An 18,196-nucleotide genomic window follows, 5' to 3' on the forward strand; every position below is an offset into this window, starting at 1 on the left:
ACATATATAACTGTATTGAAATTAACTTTTACCTACAATAATTACAAAAACTAATCTGTATACTGAAGCTACGGTCGCAGGTTCGAATCCTGCCTCGGGCATGGATGTGTGTGATGTCCTTAGGTTAGTTAGGTTTAAGTAGTTCTAAGTTCTAGGGGACTGATGACCTGAGATGTTAAGTCCCATAGTGCTCAGTCTCTATTGTGCAGTGCAGTGAACAGTGCTGTACCTGTTTCGGAATAACAAAGTGATCTGACAGCAAAGCACAGTTGAGCATGGAAGGGGGCTATGCTGTCGGTTTTCCGGTGGGTGTGCGCGCGTTATGGCTGTAGCAGCAACAGCTGTGCTATTCCTTAGTGGACTACCTTCTCACGCCGCCTTTTCATGTGCGCTATTGTGTTCACTTTACAGGATCGTTATTTCCTTGTGGCTTAACAAACACACTCTCGACACTCATCCCACTTTTTCATGCGTCTTAAACAACCATTCCTTGCCATGTACAACATTTCTCCACTTCTCTGGCGCTATTTTGGGCCACTGCTTCCTCTAACAGTCTTTGAATTTCTGTCACAGTGAAGCTTCTGTGACGGCCGGAGTGGCCGTGCGATTCTAGGCGCTACAGTCTAGAACCGCGTGACCGCTACGGTTGTAGGTTCGAATCCTGCCTCGGGCATGGATGTGTGTGATGTCCTTAGGTTAGTTAGGTTTAAGTAGTTCTAAGTTCTAGGGGACTGATGACCACAGCAGTTAAGTCCCATAGTGCTCAGAGCCATTTTTTGAAGCTTGTGTTATTTGTTGCCAAGTAGTTTTTAATTTGTGCCCAAAACTTTTCGAGGGAGTTAAAGTGGCAGTGGTACGGTGGAAGCCTAACTTTCTATTTCCATGAGCTCCGGCTTACATAAATCCTCCTGAATTTTAACGATGTGGCGTTTCAACCGTTCAACGATCTCTGCTTTTTTCGTTGTCATCGTTGGAGAATTATCTTTAATAACTGGACGGTATGCGGCATTATCCATGACAACGAGAGACGACTGATTTAAGTTTTGCAGTAGTTGCCTCTTTAACCACTTCAAAAAACCTGTCATGCTTCATCTCCCAGTGGTAGTCGTTCGTTTTCCTCGATTTATAAACGAGGAGACAGTTATGTACGAAAACAGATGCTGTTCCAGCGTGCAACCCAATAATTCGTGAGTCTTTTCCCACTGGAACGGAAGAACTTCCACATATACTGTGTAATGTAACTGATGATGATAAACAGAAGGCCGAAATTCTAAACCTAGCTTTCAAAAACTCGTTTACGATAGAGGACTGGAGCACCATTCAACCTTTCAATTATCTAACAAACGAAAGGATGGCTGGCGTAGTGTTTTAGTGTAAAACAGTTAACATCATTAGACGCCAGAAAGGCATCTGGCCCAGACGGTATGCCCGTAAGATTTTATGTTGACTATGCTACAAATAAAGCGCCATTCTTATCCGTCATCTATCAGAGATCATTGAAACGGCCGAAGTTCCACGGGACTGGAAGAAGGCCCAGGTCATAGCAATCTATAAAAAGGGTAGATAATCGGATGCACATAATTACCGGCCAATTTCACCGATATCGATTTGTTGTAGAATCATGGAACATACTCGTATTTTGTGTTCAGACATAATGACCTTTGTAGACTCTGAGACGCTCATCTGCAGGAACCGGCTCGGTTTTAGGAAACAGCGGTCATGCGAGACACAGTTGGCCCTCTTTGTGCATGATATACAACAGGCTGTAGATACCGGCTCCCAGGCTGGCGCCATATTTCTCGACTTTCGAAAGGCGTTCGACTCAGTTCCACACTGTCGCTTGCTTCAAAAAGTGCGCGCTTACGGTCTATCCAGTGACATATGCTGTTGGATAGAATGTTTTCTAACAGACAGGGAGTAGTATGTCGTCCTGAACGGGTTAACTTCAACAGAAGCAAGAGTAACCTCAGGTGTGCCCCAGGGTAGCGTAATATGTCCTCTGCGTTTTACGATTTACATGAACGATCTGATTGATGGCATTGACAGCGGCCTTAAGACACAGCGGCCTTAGACTGTTTGCCGATGATGCTGTAGTCTACAGGAAAGTAGTATCGCATGGAAGTTGTGAACAAATCAATGAGGATTTGCAGAAAATATATGAGTGGTGTATGACTGGCAGTTATCTCTCAATATTAGTAAGTGTAACCTACTGCGTATAACAAGGCGAAAACCCCATTAATGTATGAGTACAAAATAAATGATCAGTCTTTGTAAGCGGTAACATCAGTCAAGTATCTGGGTGTGACTATTCGAAATGATCTCAAATGGAATGATCAGGTTACACAAGTAACGGGTAAGGCGAACTCTAGATTGCGGTTTATTGGTAGAATCCTGAAGCGATGCAGTCCTTCAACAAAGGAAATAGCTTACTATACGTTAATTCGTCCAGCTTAGAGTATTGTACGTCTGTGTGCGACCATTACCAGTTGGGTCTGATTCAAGAAATTGAGAAGGTCCAAAGAAGAGCGGCAAGATTCGTGATTGATACATTTAGCCATCGCGAGAGCGTTACAAATCTCATAGAAAGTTTGAAGTGCGACACACTTGTAGATAGACGACTCGATAAACAGAAGGGGCTGCTCACTAAGTTCCGAAATCCAGTCATCACCGAGGATGTAGAGCATATATTATTACCACCAACTTTCAAATCGCGTAATGATCACCATTCAAAGATAAGGGAAACAGAGCTCGTACTGAGGCGTTCAGACAGTCGTTTTTCCCTCGTGCGATCCGCGAGTGGAACAGATGGGGGGTAAATGTGACTTTGGCGCGAATTGTGCCCTCCACCACACACCGCTTGGTGGCTAGCGGAGTATATATGTAGTTGTAGATCTGTCCAGTCATTCCTGACGAGCATTTATCCAGATTTCGTCGAGCCACACAAGGTCTTCAGCGATAGTTCTTAAAAACGGACGACGCCACACTCCGCTGTCACCTCTTTCCATTATAATTTTCCGTCCATTAATTTCTTATACCGAAAAACGAATGCTCTGAGTTTCATTAACAAAGACATTTTGCTGCCACTGAATAGCTCTGCCTCTCGAAGGGTAACGCATAGCTTTTTTTATAGTTGGATGTTCTTTTTAGTATCCACATATGTGGCGACGAACATCATCGTGTTGAAAAGAATCCAAGTTCGTTAACGTGGTTTTGTCCTCCTCCTCTTTCCGGTGTCCGCAGTTTGGATGAAACAGTCTCTTCCCCTTCTGCATAGTATTTATTCTTACAAATTTTACCACAGTATTTTTGTGTGTCTTCATGGTATCTGTAGTTCTTTCGACTACCTTTGTTAGTGATAATGGAGCTGCGTCATTGTCTCTTTCTTTCTCGAAATATTCCCGCACCGAGCAAGCAAAATGACATGTCTGCTAGCGCAAAACATGACATTTTGTTGCGCAAAATAAACTCGCCGCACAGACCACAGCTGTTTCCGTTACAGGCCGCGAGTGTCGTCTACAACTAGCTGCAGTAGGCGCTACGGGCAGTAGCAGAGAGATCTGACAGCGGCGAACGGAATAGGAGGCGCGGCCAAGCGCGCTGTTGTTATGTAGCAGCGTTGTAAATAGCTAGACGTGCATAACTTTGTTGTTCTGATCCGGGAATAACGTGCGTGATGTCGCAGCGCTTGTTTTACAGTTCCGATAAACAAAGCTATCAGAGGAAAATGATGATGGCGTGTAAGGACCCAACTATCAACCTGATGTAACAAGAAATGCAATTCATTCGACAGGCGACACGTTGCTGTTGATCCATGGCAAAAACTCAGTGATGGTGTGCCCACTGTAATCCCTAGTCTTACAGTATGGTGATATACACATGCATGGTTGGAGCAGTGTGCATATTATAATGCCCTCTCAGTTGTCACAAGAATAATTGGCTGGTTCGTTTCTCCACAGTTAGAGCTAAACGATGCTACAACTAATTTCTAGCTGGATATCAGCCGCTGTGAACGCAGTGTTCACACAAATTACTCCTCTGCGTCCTACAGAGCATTATGCGCCCCATTCTGCACTTGATACCAGTCCCCTCAAAATTTCCGTCTTGTTTCACTCATAACTGAGCTGTCTCCACACCTGGGTTCTTTCGTTCTTCACGTCACGGCTTTTTTCGACCAATAGGAGCGTTCCTCTTATTTTGAGGAAACTCTCTCTACCTATCGCAAGGTCCCTACCATTAAATTTCGTCGAAACTTTGGCTCTTTTCTCCTTCCTAGCGCGTTTCCTCCAATCGAACCTTCTGTGCCCGTTTCAGACGCCTAAATGCGTATATTGACTCCCACACGTGTGTACCACATGCTGGACACGTGATCGAAAATGCGCCACTGGTCTTGTTATGTATCAATTTGGAACCCCGAAACGCACTTTTCTAAACGCTTCCTTTCCTGTCCTCCCTCAGAAGGGCCGTTATACTCGCTCTCTTCTTCTGAGTCACCTGGTCGCTCGTTGACTTTCAGCCCGGGGCACCCCTTTAAATGGTTTCTGTGGTACACCCTGTAGCGCGGCCTTGCCTCTGCATCATCCCTCTGAATTCCAAACTAAAACGCCTCTCGCTGTTTGTTTTACCCTCCGCTCAAACATGAATTATAAGAACGGTGTGTTAATTACCGTTGATTGAATACCATCCCTTTTTGCATTACATACTGTTAGGCAGATTTGCGCATTACTACCGAATTAAATTAGGTGCCGTATTCACCTTTCCACTGTGATGTATAAAGCTTTCATGTAAGGTGCGAATCTGACCTTCTTTTATTCTGCCATCTTACAAGCTTCCTTGTTGTTATTTCACCATCCTTCAGCCACTTTCCAAAGTTGCTCACGACAGTAGTATCCAAACACCCTGACCAGCCTCGCTATGTAAGAGACCCATGTTTCCAGCCGCAGAGAAACAACAATGTAATAATTCTTTCATAATGCGGGGCCACAGCCATATTTCTTTAAATTCAGTACCGCCATTAGACTGTTGTTTATTTATACGAGGTGCATTCAAGTTCTAAGGCATCCGATTTTTTTTTCTAATTAACTACTCACCCGAAATCGATGAAACTGGCGTTACTTCTCGACGTAATCGCCCTGCAGACGTACACATTTTTCACAACGCTGACGCCATGATTCTATGCCAGCGGCGAAGGCTTCTTTAGGAGTCTGCTTTGACCACTGGAAAATCGCTGAGGCAATAGCAGCACGGCTGGTGAATGTGCGGCCACGGAGAGTGTCTTTCATTGTTGGAAAAAGCCAAAAGTCACTAGGAGCCAGGTCAGGTGAATAGGGAGCATGAGGAATCACTTCAAAGTTGTTATCACGAAGAAACTGTTGCGTAACGTTAGCTCGATGTGCGGGTGCGTTGTCTTGGTGAAACAGCACACGCGCAGCCCTTCCCAGACGTTTTTGTTGCAGTGCAGGAAGGAATTTGTTCTTCAAAACATTTTCGTAGGATGCACCTGTTACCGTAGTGCTCTTTGGAACGCAATGGGTAAGGATTACGCCCTCGCTGTCCCAGAACATGGACACCATCATTTTTTCAGCACTGGCAGTTACCCGAAATTTTTTTGGTGGTGGTGAATCTGTGTGCTTCCATTGAGCTGACTGGCGTTTTGTTTCCGAATTGAAAAATGGCATCCACGTCTCATCCATTGTCACAACCGACGAAAAGAAAGTCCCATTCATGCTGTCATTGTGCGTCAACATTGCTTGGCAACATGCCACACGGGCAGCCATGTGGTCGTCTGTCAGCATTCGTGGCACCCACCTGGATGACACTTTTCGCATTTTCAGGTCGTCCTACAGGATTGTGTGCACAGAACCCACAGAAATGCCAACTCTGGAGGCGATCTGTTCAACAATCATTCGGCGATCCCCCAAAACAATTGGTTCAAATGGCTCTGAGCACTATGGGACTCAACTGCTGTGCTCATAAGTCCCCTAGAACTTAGAACTACTTAAACCTAACTAACCTAAGGACATCACACACATCCATGCCCGAGGCAGGATTCGAACCTGCGACCGTAGCGGTCGTGCGGTTCCAGACTGTAGCACCTTTAACCGCTCGGCCACTCCGGCCGGCCCCAAACCAATTGTCTCCACTTTCTCAATCATGTCGTCAGATCGGCTTGTGCGAGCCCGAGCTTGTTTTGGTTTGTTGTCACACAATGTTCTGCCTTCATTAAACTGTTGCACCCACGAACGCACTTTCGACACATCCATAACTCCATCACCACATGTCTCCTTCAACTGTCGATGAATTTCAATTGGTTTCACACCACGCAAATTCAGAAAACGAATGATTGCACGCTGTTCAAGTAAGGAAAACATCGCCATTTTAAGTATTTAAAACAGTTCTCATTCTCGCCGCTGGCGGTAAAATTCCATCTGCCGTACGGTGCTGCCATCTCTGTAACGTATTGACAATGAACGCGGCCCATTTTAAAACAATGCGCATGATTCTATCTCTTTCCAGTCTGGAGAAAAAAAATCGGAGGCCTTAGAACTCGAATGCACCTCGTAGTGTTACACTTACACTTACGCAATCATGAATTTGGCTTCAAAGTGCCATTGTCAAGTGTTTTAAGTGTTATCAATTGCCTAAGATGGCATACTGTCGTATTAAAATAGGGTCATATTAAAATAGCGTATTTTAATACGACAGTATGCCATCTTAGGCAATTTATAATACTTAAAACACTTGATAATGCCATTTTGATGACGAAATCATGATTGTGTAAGTGTAAATGTAACACTGTATGTGGCGGTACTGACTTTAAAGAAACAACAATGTACCCTTCGTGAAACCCGCTTATATCAGTGGATTTCTGCATTTGGCCCCGTATCCTCGCTACAATGACTTCCCGTTCGTCTCTCTTCCGCTTACACTCTTTCCTTACTGCGTCACGTGCCGCAGTACCACCAGGTGGCACTCAACCTCGCCGTTGGCAGTGGTCATAATGTTTTTGGCTCATCAGTGTATGTTCCACAGCAACACACTATTAGAAAATAAGACTTTAGTGAGGAGACAGTGGCAGAAAAGGTGTTACTGAAAGATGTAGAAGAGGCTAGCATTTAAGAACTGTATTATGAATTATGAAATTCATTCCTTAACAGTTACAACAAGCTCTACATAATCCATTTATCATTTTTAAAAAAATATCACTCTGTCAAATAATACTTGCTGAAATGGTAGAGGAGAGGTGAAATTGTACCCCTGAATCTGAACTGTACGAGCAAATAACTTTGTTCAAACCAATAAAGAAAAATCTTGCTAAATATTTACCCTTCTCAGTCTCATGATAAACTATGCACGAGCAAGCAATGCAGCTACAAAATTACCTGAGTATCTTCACACTTCTCAAATACGTCTTTAAAAATCATATCTCCAAAAACCTTTATTCTCTGCCTTTGCATCTTTGCGTTTTGATAGCTATTTCCAGATCGTTCAACAACGTGACCAACAGTCGACTCTTTCACTCACGGCTCACTGAATGCTAAACTGGCAACGGCAATGCTACCAACGACCAAAGACGGCATTGCTTATACTCGGGAAGACCTATGGTATAACTTATCGAATAGTGAATACACCTGTTTGAAAAATATCCAGCCTACAAACAGGAAGTATGACACGTCGAATGAAAGAAGAGATCATATTTTCTTTCATCTAAAATTTAAACAAGTTCACTATTTTTGTTTTTGCTTTGGTACTTTCTAATTCAGTCTCTGTCCCGTCCTTGAATGTCTGGACTCTAACTCTGGTGCCACTAACAATCCTTACATATGACCAAAACCTCTTTGCGTTTTATGAGAGACCCTTCGATAATCAAGACACGAGGAAATAAGGAAATTAGCTGCCAGTGGGCACTGATTTGTATCAATGGGGCAAGCTGAAAGTTTGGGCCGATCCCCGGGTTTTCTGCTTACTGTGGAGGTGTGCTGACCACTACGCCATCCGGACACATTGGTCACTGCAACTGCACGGACCACTCTACCATGCCTCGTGTCAGATCCGATTCTCAGCTTCACTGGTATCGTGCCCCTGATCATTAGCCTCATTACCCACGGCATCTTGCGAATTCCCGTAAGAATGCAAACTTGGTGTGCGTCTGCACTGAGAGAATCATTGGCTATCATTCCCTTAATTATGTACGTGATGTTTGTTCTTTCAGACATGGTCGAAAGAACAGACAGCACATATACATCCTTCGATAGTATTCTGCTATGGCAGTTCAAATGGTTCAAATTGCTCTGAGCACTATGGGAATTAACATCTCAGGTCATCAGTTCCCTAGAACTTAGAACTACTTAAACCTAACTAACCTAAGGACATCACACACATCCATGCCCGAGGCAGGATTCGAACCTGTGACCGTAGCAGCAGCGCGGTTCCGGATTGAAGCGCCTAGAACCCCTCGGCTACCGCGGCCGGAGCTATGGCAGCGTTTAAGGCTTCTTGCATTGCACATTGATGCTCCTTATGTTACGGAGAACAGAATAAGAGAGAGGACTCGTATTAGAGCGGAATCACTGATGCTGTCTCGCAGTAGCGGTGTGGATGAGTGTGATGCTAACAATGGGGCAACCGAGTGGTTTTAACAACCGAATGCCCACGTCGAATGAAGCAGATCTCCGGAGCCACGTCAGCTATATGTAGGTTCTTCAGTGACTCTCTGAGTATCGGTATTTTCATTTACTTAATACGAGACAACCGACTGGCACAAATCTCTTACTGTTACGTCTGTTGCGTTAAGACTATGATGTTGGATTACGGGTGGCTCAACATCGGGATTGTCAGCGCCGGTACAAGTTCCAAATCTTTCCGTTTCCGGTCTCGGCACTTCCCAAATTATGATGAGGACAACACAAACACCCAGTCCCCAGGCGGAGAAAATCCCCCACACGGTCGGGAATCGAAGCCGGGACTCTGTGACCCAGAGGCAGCAACGCTAACCACTAGGCAACGAGCTGCGGATTTTTTTCTGCTAGTCTTCAGCTTCTTTCTGTCCGCGGCGCCGGTGTCCCGGCCGCCACGCCGGCGCAGGGCTCGCATCCGTGGTAGCACAGCAGGCCACCTCCTCGCGCCGGCTGCGTCCCTGGTGGCAGGGTGGAGAGCGCCGGGCGCACGCTCAATCTGACAAGGGCTCTCCATCAATTTTTTTAATTACCTACCGGCCGTCACCACACTTTTTCAGTAGAGCTGAAAGATAACAGTCGCTAAAATTTGGCTACGTTCCTTTCTTCTTCACATATTTTTGAAGGAACTTTTATGGTTGGTTTATTTGGGGGAGGAGACAAACTAGCGAGGTCATCGGTCCCATCGGGTTAAGGGGAGGATGGGGAAGGAAGGCGGCCGTGCCCTTTCAAAGGAACCATCCCAGCAATTGACTGAAGCGATTTAGGGAAATTACGGATGGGCGGACGCGGGTTTGAACCGTCGTCCTCCCGAATGCGAGTCCATTTTGCTAACCAATGCTCCACCTCGCTCGGTAAACTCTGATGCTGCACTTTGTACTGCAAAGCTAGGTACATCAGCTTCATTAGTTAGTTACGTGTTAACTGCATCTGGGACAAGTAACTACGCAGCATTATTAGGGTTTTTTACCTCAGTCGGTAAAAACGGACTTTGTTGTCCGTCTGTCTGTCAGACTGTTGAAGACACGTTTCCTCAGGAACTACAATGTGTACAACTTGGCTTCCGCCGTTTTTCCCCAGATTTTGAGGTTTTTTTAATGAAACAAATTGGTTACACATGTATCATTTAAAGTATTTTCCCTTGCTGGCCACTACTTTCTCTCCCATCTTTCGGGCAGTGTACGAATCCGGCGTCGAAAAAATTGTTCATCTTGTGAAGCGATCCACGAATTGCACCAATTTGTGACTTCTGCATGAGATCGGAAGTGTTGGTCAGCCAGGTCATGCGCCATTCATTTAAACAGGTGATAGTCAGAGGGAGCAATGTCTGGAGAATACGGCGGGTGGGGTAGGACTTTCCATTTTAACGTTTCCAAGTACGTTTTGACCTCTTTTGCAACGTGGGGTCGAGCGTTGTCGTGCTACAAAATCACTTAATCGTACCACTCGCTATATTGCGTACGTTTGTCTTTTAAAGCTCTGCTGTGGTTGTTTCTCTTGGTTTTAACACCTCATAGTACACGACACCGAGCTGGTCCGACCAAATGCAGAGCATGATCTTGGAGCCGTGAATATTCGCATTGGCCGTCGACGTGGAAGCATAGCCGAGATATCCCCATGATTTTTTGCGTTTAGAGTTATCGTAACGAACGCATTATTCGTCCCCGGCCACAATGCGAAATCACACTGGAGAAATCCCTTTCGTTTTTGCCTCTGAAGCACTCTTCACAAACACACAAACGCCGTTCAATGTCTCTTGGTTTCAGCTCACACGGGAACCAAGTTCCTTCTTTCTGAATCATGCCCATAGCCTTGAGACGGTTTGAAATGGCTTGCTGTGTCACTCCCACTAATCGTGCGAATTCTTCTTGAGTTTGACGCGAGTCTTCACTCAGCAATGTCTCCAATTCTGCATCTTCGAAAACATTCTCTCTTCCACGACTATGCCGGTCTACGACTTTAAAATCACCGTTCTTGAAGTGTTAAACGACTCACGATACGTTCTTTCACTACTAGCGTCCTTACCATACGTACTTGAGAGCATTCGATGAGATTCAGCCGCTGTTTTCTTCATATTGAAACAAAACAGTAACACCTCCCGCAAATGACTAGAATTAGGCTCGTAAACTAACATTTTCAATCAAGAACAACTTTATGATGCAGGCACAAATCGACTAATGTTTGGATGAAGTTATGTTGACCGAGGTCCAAGTTAACTGCCTGACGTCTGCGATCTGTTCCTTTAGATGGCTACTTACCGATCTCGTCACCTATCGGCAAACGGCGGAAAGAAAGTTGTACACCTTGTAGTAGATGTATCACGTTGGAATGTTATGTCACTTACTGAGGTCTACGGCCCATTGTCAGTGTAAAAAATTGAAACTTCTAAGTGCAATCAAAAGATATGGCCGTTTATGTCAATATGCTGACATCCGCAAACTTAGCATCAAAACGTATAGTCTACTTTCTGTCCGTCTAGAATAACGAAATTTGGCATAAAAGGAAGGTTTTACATTATAACTAAAGGAAATAAATCTTAAACTGTAAATTTATAATTATATCATACGAAAAAAAACTACTTCCTTTGCCATTTGTTATCCAATGTCAGACTAGTCTGCTACAGACCTGTTTCACTTAGAATAATATATGGACAACTCGTCAGCGAAAACGCTGAAGATAGTTTCAGTTCGAAGAATGAATATCTGGTTCAACCGACAGAAAAACTACGAAATTAATATCTCAGCAGTATGCAGACAAGTCTGCGAAAGTTAGTCCCACATACAACTTGAAACGCAATATCTACTTGCAGTAATCGCTACAGGATATCTTATAATGGATAAATTCCGAAATACGTCATATCAGCAATAAAGTCATTCCTTGCCTGATGTTTGATTTTTACCATTGCGACCCGGTCAGCCTGAATGCATAACTACTGATTATTATTATAATAACTGTCACCAGCATCTTGCATGAGTTTGTTACATTTATATTATTGAAATTATAACATTTCTGAAAAGCTTCGAATCCCTGGAACCTATATCTTGCCATTATCAACGACGATAGCAGGTAAAAATAATCGAGATTCTCGATTCACAGAATGAATGAACTGTCTATATACGTAGTTAAGTTTGTATGGAACCCACAGTGCGCGAGCCTTACTGGCATCTGGCCAGTTTTATTAATCTTCTTCTTCTTCTTCTTCTTCTTCTTCTTCTTCTTACTGAAAAAGTATAATGCTTATTTTGACTTTGGTGTACCTCCTGAGATGATCCACGTAACTCAAGTATAGGGATACCTTCTGGGTGCATGTGTACTTCGGCTGTATAACACCGCTTTAGTTCAAATAATGAAAATACTACAGACTCCTTTCACTCAGACGGATGTACAGAGAGCTCGTCAATAAAAACACTAAAATTAGTTTCAGCCGGAAGAACGAAGACGTGGTTCAGTCGACAGACAAAATACAGAATGAATAACTCAGCACTATGCAAAAAACTCCAACAGACTGTGTCCACCGTTTCCATTCGGTTGCTACAACAGACTGGTTCCATTCGACAGAAATGCATGAATAGTAACCTAACCGATATGAATAATAATTCAACCGGTACATAAAAGCGAGACCGACACTACCGATTGGTTTCATGCGGCTGTTATCATAGACTGGCTTCACTCAAAAGAACGAATGAATAATTCAACTAATACGTAAAACTACAACCGAATGTCTCGATTGTTTCCATACGGCTGTACCCATCACCATCTGATACCGTTAACGTGGCGATGACGAATTTATCGTGGCTCAGTAATTAGGAAATGTGGAAACTTGCTGGCGTGGTAATGAGTTGCAGTTGATATTAAATGAAGTTAAACCCATATATGCCCACCTGGTCGATAACGACCCTGCTGCGACCCAACAGGGTCAACATATATATTATCACTGGCGCCGAGGTCAGAAAAAGATGTAAGCTTTGTAAAAATAAAATTTTACAAGGATGTCGCAAACATAACGTATATTTGCACAATAAATTTTTTGCGGAGTTTCGTGCATAATGATATTACGTTTCATGTTCCTTACCTACATAATATTATTAGTTAATAGTTCAAAACTTCTAATAATACCGACTGATAATCAAATTCTTTATAATAAACATTGATTAGCGTGAAATATGTTTTATTATGATCATTCCTGTTCCACAATAGTGTACGGCCTTATGTGCCCATGGAGTCATTGTCAACCCACTGGAGAAAGCAGGCCCTCCATTCAGAAGTTACGATCACTAATTACTGTTACGGCTGTTACCTGTGGCCACTAATACAGGAAGTACCTGAAAAGCATAAAACTCTATGTTAAAAAATGTTCTGGGCACATATGGGTTAATTCCCTTCATCCGTTACATATACCAGGTGTGACGACTCTCTCTCTCTCTCTCTCTCTCTCTCTCATCAGCTGTGTCGCATTTATAAATTTCTTCGGAATTTCCTTTCTCACAGGCCTGATAGTCCAAAATATCCAGGAGAACTTCTGTGAAGTAGGACAGAGACACTGCACAGAAATGAGTAGAATAAGACTCTACTTCGACTCCAATTTTAATATATCAGAAAATGATACAAGAGTGCACACTCCAGAGTGAGATCTATATTTTGCAGCTGTGTAAGCATACGGCGCTCATTTCTAGTACAATGTAAAACCAGGAACTCATGAAGTACAGTAAAATAAGTTTTGTGATATATAGACATAATAATTCTGTTTTTCTGTTAATTATTGCAATGTTACATCAAGTACCGACAGTTTATTTGTAAATTACTTTAGTTACTATGGAACCGTTTGAAATGTGGATACCTTTACGATTCTCTTAAACGTAAGGTATATACTTTTTTACCGGAGGTAATATTATATATTACGGGGAAAGAGGGAAGAACCTGGATGTTCTTGGTAACAGTATGTGTTTATCCACTCCACGTACACAGTCAGACATTTAATATGATGCTAATTATACGAACAAGACATGATACGTTAGTTTTTAATGTAGTCTTACGGAAACGAAAAAGTAGTTACAGACCCCTCATCGTCATAATACAGCGGCGCACTGTCGTATGGCGTAACTTCCGCACCGATGCTAGGGTACTATGACGCAGCAAGTCACAGCTGCTCAGAGACCGTTGGAGGAACTCATAGTAGTCTTGTTGAAGGATCCTTGATGGAACATTCAACAAGACCACTGTCAGTTCCTCTAACGGTCTCTGAGAAACTGTGACCTGCAGAGGAAACTCCAGTTCCTCTCATAGAATACTGGATGCAAACTGTTTAGAAAAATCAAGTAATAATTCTAACGTGATTATGCTTCTCTGAAAATAAACACTGAAGTGTGATCAGCTGAAAATAAATAACCCAGTCTGTAAGGTCCATACCGATACCCTTCGTAGCAATCGCCACAACAGCACACTTTTGCAACTGCGAATAGCGCTGCTTTTCTAGAAAATCGTGCCGGACGGTAGTGTTACGCGCCAACTGCACCTATTAAGGAGTGTCGTTGACAGTTTGTTTGGCACTTGACGCGGCTTTCGGCCAGCGTGGAGGTAGAGTTAACTGTCACGATTATATCGCCTGTGTAACGGTGAGAAACAGGCACTGGACAATCGTTAAATATTGAGAACCGTCAAGTGATTTGTAGTAAATCATAAAACAGAATATAATTATGGCAACAGTAATAAATAATAAATAAAATCAGGAATAAGTCAAGGAGATGGCTTGTCGCCCCTGCTTCCTAACTGTGCATTAGAGAAAGTGGTCAGAGAATGGAGAAAGGCAATAAATACTATCCGTAAACAACCAGTAAAACAGCCAAACAAGATCTTTTTAGATCGTCTAGCATTTAGAGATGACATGGCCCTCACCATATACTCACTTGAAAGTGTACAAGAACATATCACGCAAGTACAACGTCAAGCAACAAAAGCAGGATTACAAACATCATTTGAAAAATCAGAGTTCATGACAAACATCAGTTTTGGACCTCAAAGTTTATTATAAATAATAGTACAGTATATAAAGTATACTACTTTATATACACAGAAGAATGGCTGTCAAACAAAATGAAGGAAAAGACAGCAATACACACAAGAATATATGAACTGGAGAATGTCTCTCAAATAACAAGAAACTTCGGTATGCATTCGTATATCTACTCTAAAAAGATCTTTATTCTGAAATACAAAACTGAAACTCTATGAAACAACGGTCAGACCACAAATACTCTAAAAACTCTTAAACTGACTGCGAAGGAAGAGCTCGAAAAATTAGATCTAATACAGAACTATAACTGAAAGTTGAAAAGTCAGCAGATTCAATGAGAAAAAGGGGCTCAAAATTCTATAGTCACAGATGTACGATGAATAATGATAAAGTAACTAAACTAACCGCTGACTTCCTAAACAATTAGAGATCCAAAATTTCATTTTGAAAGGAGTAGGAAGAGATTTCAAAAATGAGGGCGTTTTCACGGTCGCAATGAGAAACAGACCACTTTTTAAATAAGCAATAGAAAATGCAGGTTTTCAGGGCAGGAGAAAATGAAGAACTGGAAGAAAGCGGACACTAGAAGACAAGGAAAAACGTTCGCAATGAAAGAAGAAGTGTGGCCCGAAAGAAACTGCAGTTGTAAAGAAAGAAGCAGCAACAATGTTGATTTATCTTAGTCTATAAAAGGATTGTTCTTAACGTAAAAAATGGCTGGAATTTTGAAATTTAAGATCGTAATTACTGTAATACTTGGTCTATAGATGAGTAGAATCATTGTTTGAACTGAACGAGAGGTGTAGATGAATGGAATATTTAGCCACGCGAACGAATTGTGAATTGTAGACCTATCAAGAAAGTAGCGTTCTCGCTTCCCACGCCCGGGTTCCCGGGTTCGATTCCCGGCGGGGTCAGGGATTTTCTCTGCCTCGTGATGGCTGGGTGTTGTGTGCTGTCCTTAGGTTAGTTAGGTTTAAGTAGTTCTAAGTTCTAGGGGACTGATGACCATAGATGTTAAGTCCCATAGTGCTCAGAGCCATTTGAACCTATCAAGAAAGTTATTTGCTAGAGTCCAAGAGTTAGGAACAGACCGAGAGGACGACATGTTAGAACATAGATAGGTAACATTATAGAACTTGCAGGAGCATTAAATACGTATAGCTGAAGACTGTAACGTATGAAGGAATTAGCAGGAGGCTTCTACCCGATAGTGGCTGATGAACGACAAGTGTCATCGAGGATGGCTGTGTGTTTTCGACAAAGTGTATATGTTAATTACTAACGTAAAACTAAGAATAGGCCGTATGGCATCGGATAGCACTGAAGCAAAGAAAATCTAGCTGGAAGAGCTTAAAATTACATTAAATGCTTGGCACTTAAATTTGTTGTGTCATGTGTTTGATTCACGTGCCATAACCTGGAAGAATGTGTATCGCCGTGTTATATTTGTATTTGCTGTGTACTTGAAGTCTGAAATATATAATTCGCCATAAGGTATAGAAATTGTCATAAACTGTCGGAGAACTGTCAAGTTTAAAATAAAACAGTTGTAGATTAATCACTAATGAATGTCGATATGGGCATCCATAGAAATTTTTCCAATAGGGGGAGATTCAAAACTTTTCGATTTTGATGTATCTGATTTGGTGAGTCTGAAAACGTGTCATGTCCCAATAAGCAAATGCGAAAAGAAACACACAAAACTTATTGCATCCAAACCGCTCTCCAAACAACTTTTGACTCTCTCGTGCAAGAAATTGATAGATTGATAGTTATCTGCTTGGTATTTTTAAAGTATATGTCTTTCGTAGCTATAGGGTAAGCATATTTCAAGATTATACGCAAAGTACACATTTTAATGTTATTAATGTAAAGATGGATGCCACATGTTTGATTCAACGACTGAAATTTTATTCGAATTTGATTAAATCCTGGGTTTCCAATGAGTTGTGAAATACACCTAGAAAATAATCGCAAAAATATTTTTTTATATTCCAATAATGTTTTGCTGAAACTGTAAATGAAGAATCAGAAATAGGAAAAAAATCAGAACGACTGAGAAAATCCTTCTGGATACCAGTAAAAAATGCCACAATAATGTCCCTCTGAATAAGGCTAATACAGCTTCGATGCCATGTGTAATATGTTATCTGCTTATTAAAATGCACTTCTGTTCACGTTAATGGTTTTTTCCGTTGCCATAGCGATTTTTATTTTGTAGGGTCGACTGTTGTAACTGAAATTGAACAAAATGTGTTTTGAAAGCTACATTTTTTTAATTTTTATGTTATCTTTAGTCCAGGCCCCACATGCGATAAGATGTCTGTGGGAAACCTTCCAAAATCACCCTTGAATCCTACTTTTAGTAGCACAGGACGCACGAAGGTAATCACTGTCTCCCCTGTTTGTTACATTATTGTGGTGCTATGTTGGACCCAGAGACTCTGGTAAGGTCCCTGTCCTTGGTCGCTCTTCTGTTATTTCAAATTTCGCAGTTTACTGCATCTCTTCAATCGCAGAAAATGGTACTTTCATTTTTCGGATTACGTGAGTAAGGGCTGAATGAGTAAGCGACAGAAAAAAGGTATTACTTCGGTATGGTTCTGTAACGGTTCGTATCCATCTTGACTGCAGACTAACGACGAAGCCGCATCAGGGGATCGGCTAATTTCCTATGAACAGAGTGGCAACTAAAGACATGCAAGATTTATAGCGACTGCTAAAGCTGCAATATTTCTCGACGCTGTGGGCAGTACTAAATCTATATTGGAGTCGCAGTCAATGACTGTTAGAAATTCGAAATAATTCTAGAATTTGGTATTTTCTTCCTCTGAATAATTGCAATGGGCTGCTTCTTAGCAATTTAGAACGAGTTTCTTTATCTTCCTGACAGCATTCAAACCGCTCTCCAAACAGCTTTTCATCCTCTCGTACAAGAAACTGATTTATTGCTGTGCTGCAACAGTGTGTTGTAAAAAGCCGCACAAATAGTACTTGATTTGTGGTACTGCTTTCATTCAGTAATGCCCAAGATCTATTTCTTAATACTCTAAACGTTATGAGGTATTCACATACACTCTACGCTACAAGAAAAGTTGGAATTTCTTCTCCAAAGTCCTCTTAACCCGAGGAAAAAAAGGGAAGTTATCTGCAACTTAGTGAAGCTGACTTTGAAAAGTAAATCACACCATGAGTAATAAATGGATATTTCAATTGCTGGACAAAACTATTTAATTGTTTCATTGTGTCAACATAATGCAACGGAATGAGCCTTCATAAATAAGTCGTTTTACTAGGTTAACATAATTTAACTGCTGTTTTTGCTCTAGAAACCTAGAGAAACGATCGAGAGCATGTTACTTACTGGAGTCACAAGCTTGTCAACATTTTTCGGCGACAGGTAGTTTCTTCATTTCCTTCATACCTTTTTTTTTGCACATTATAGCTATCGATTTATACTAAATTTAACAAAATCCCTTTCATTTAGTTCTATTTAAAAATTTAGGACTTC

Source organism: Schistocerca piceifrons, chromosome 1 (assembly GCF_021461385.2).
Source record: "Schistocerca piceifrons isolate TAMUIC-IGC-003096 chromosome 1, iqSchPice1.1, whole genome shotgun sequence".
NCBI classification, from domain to species: domain Eukaryota; kingdom Metazoa; phylum Arthropoda; class Insecta; order Orthoptera; family Acrididae; genus Schistocerca; species Schistocerca piceifrons.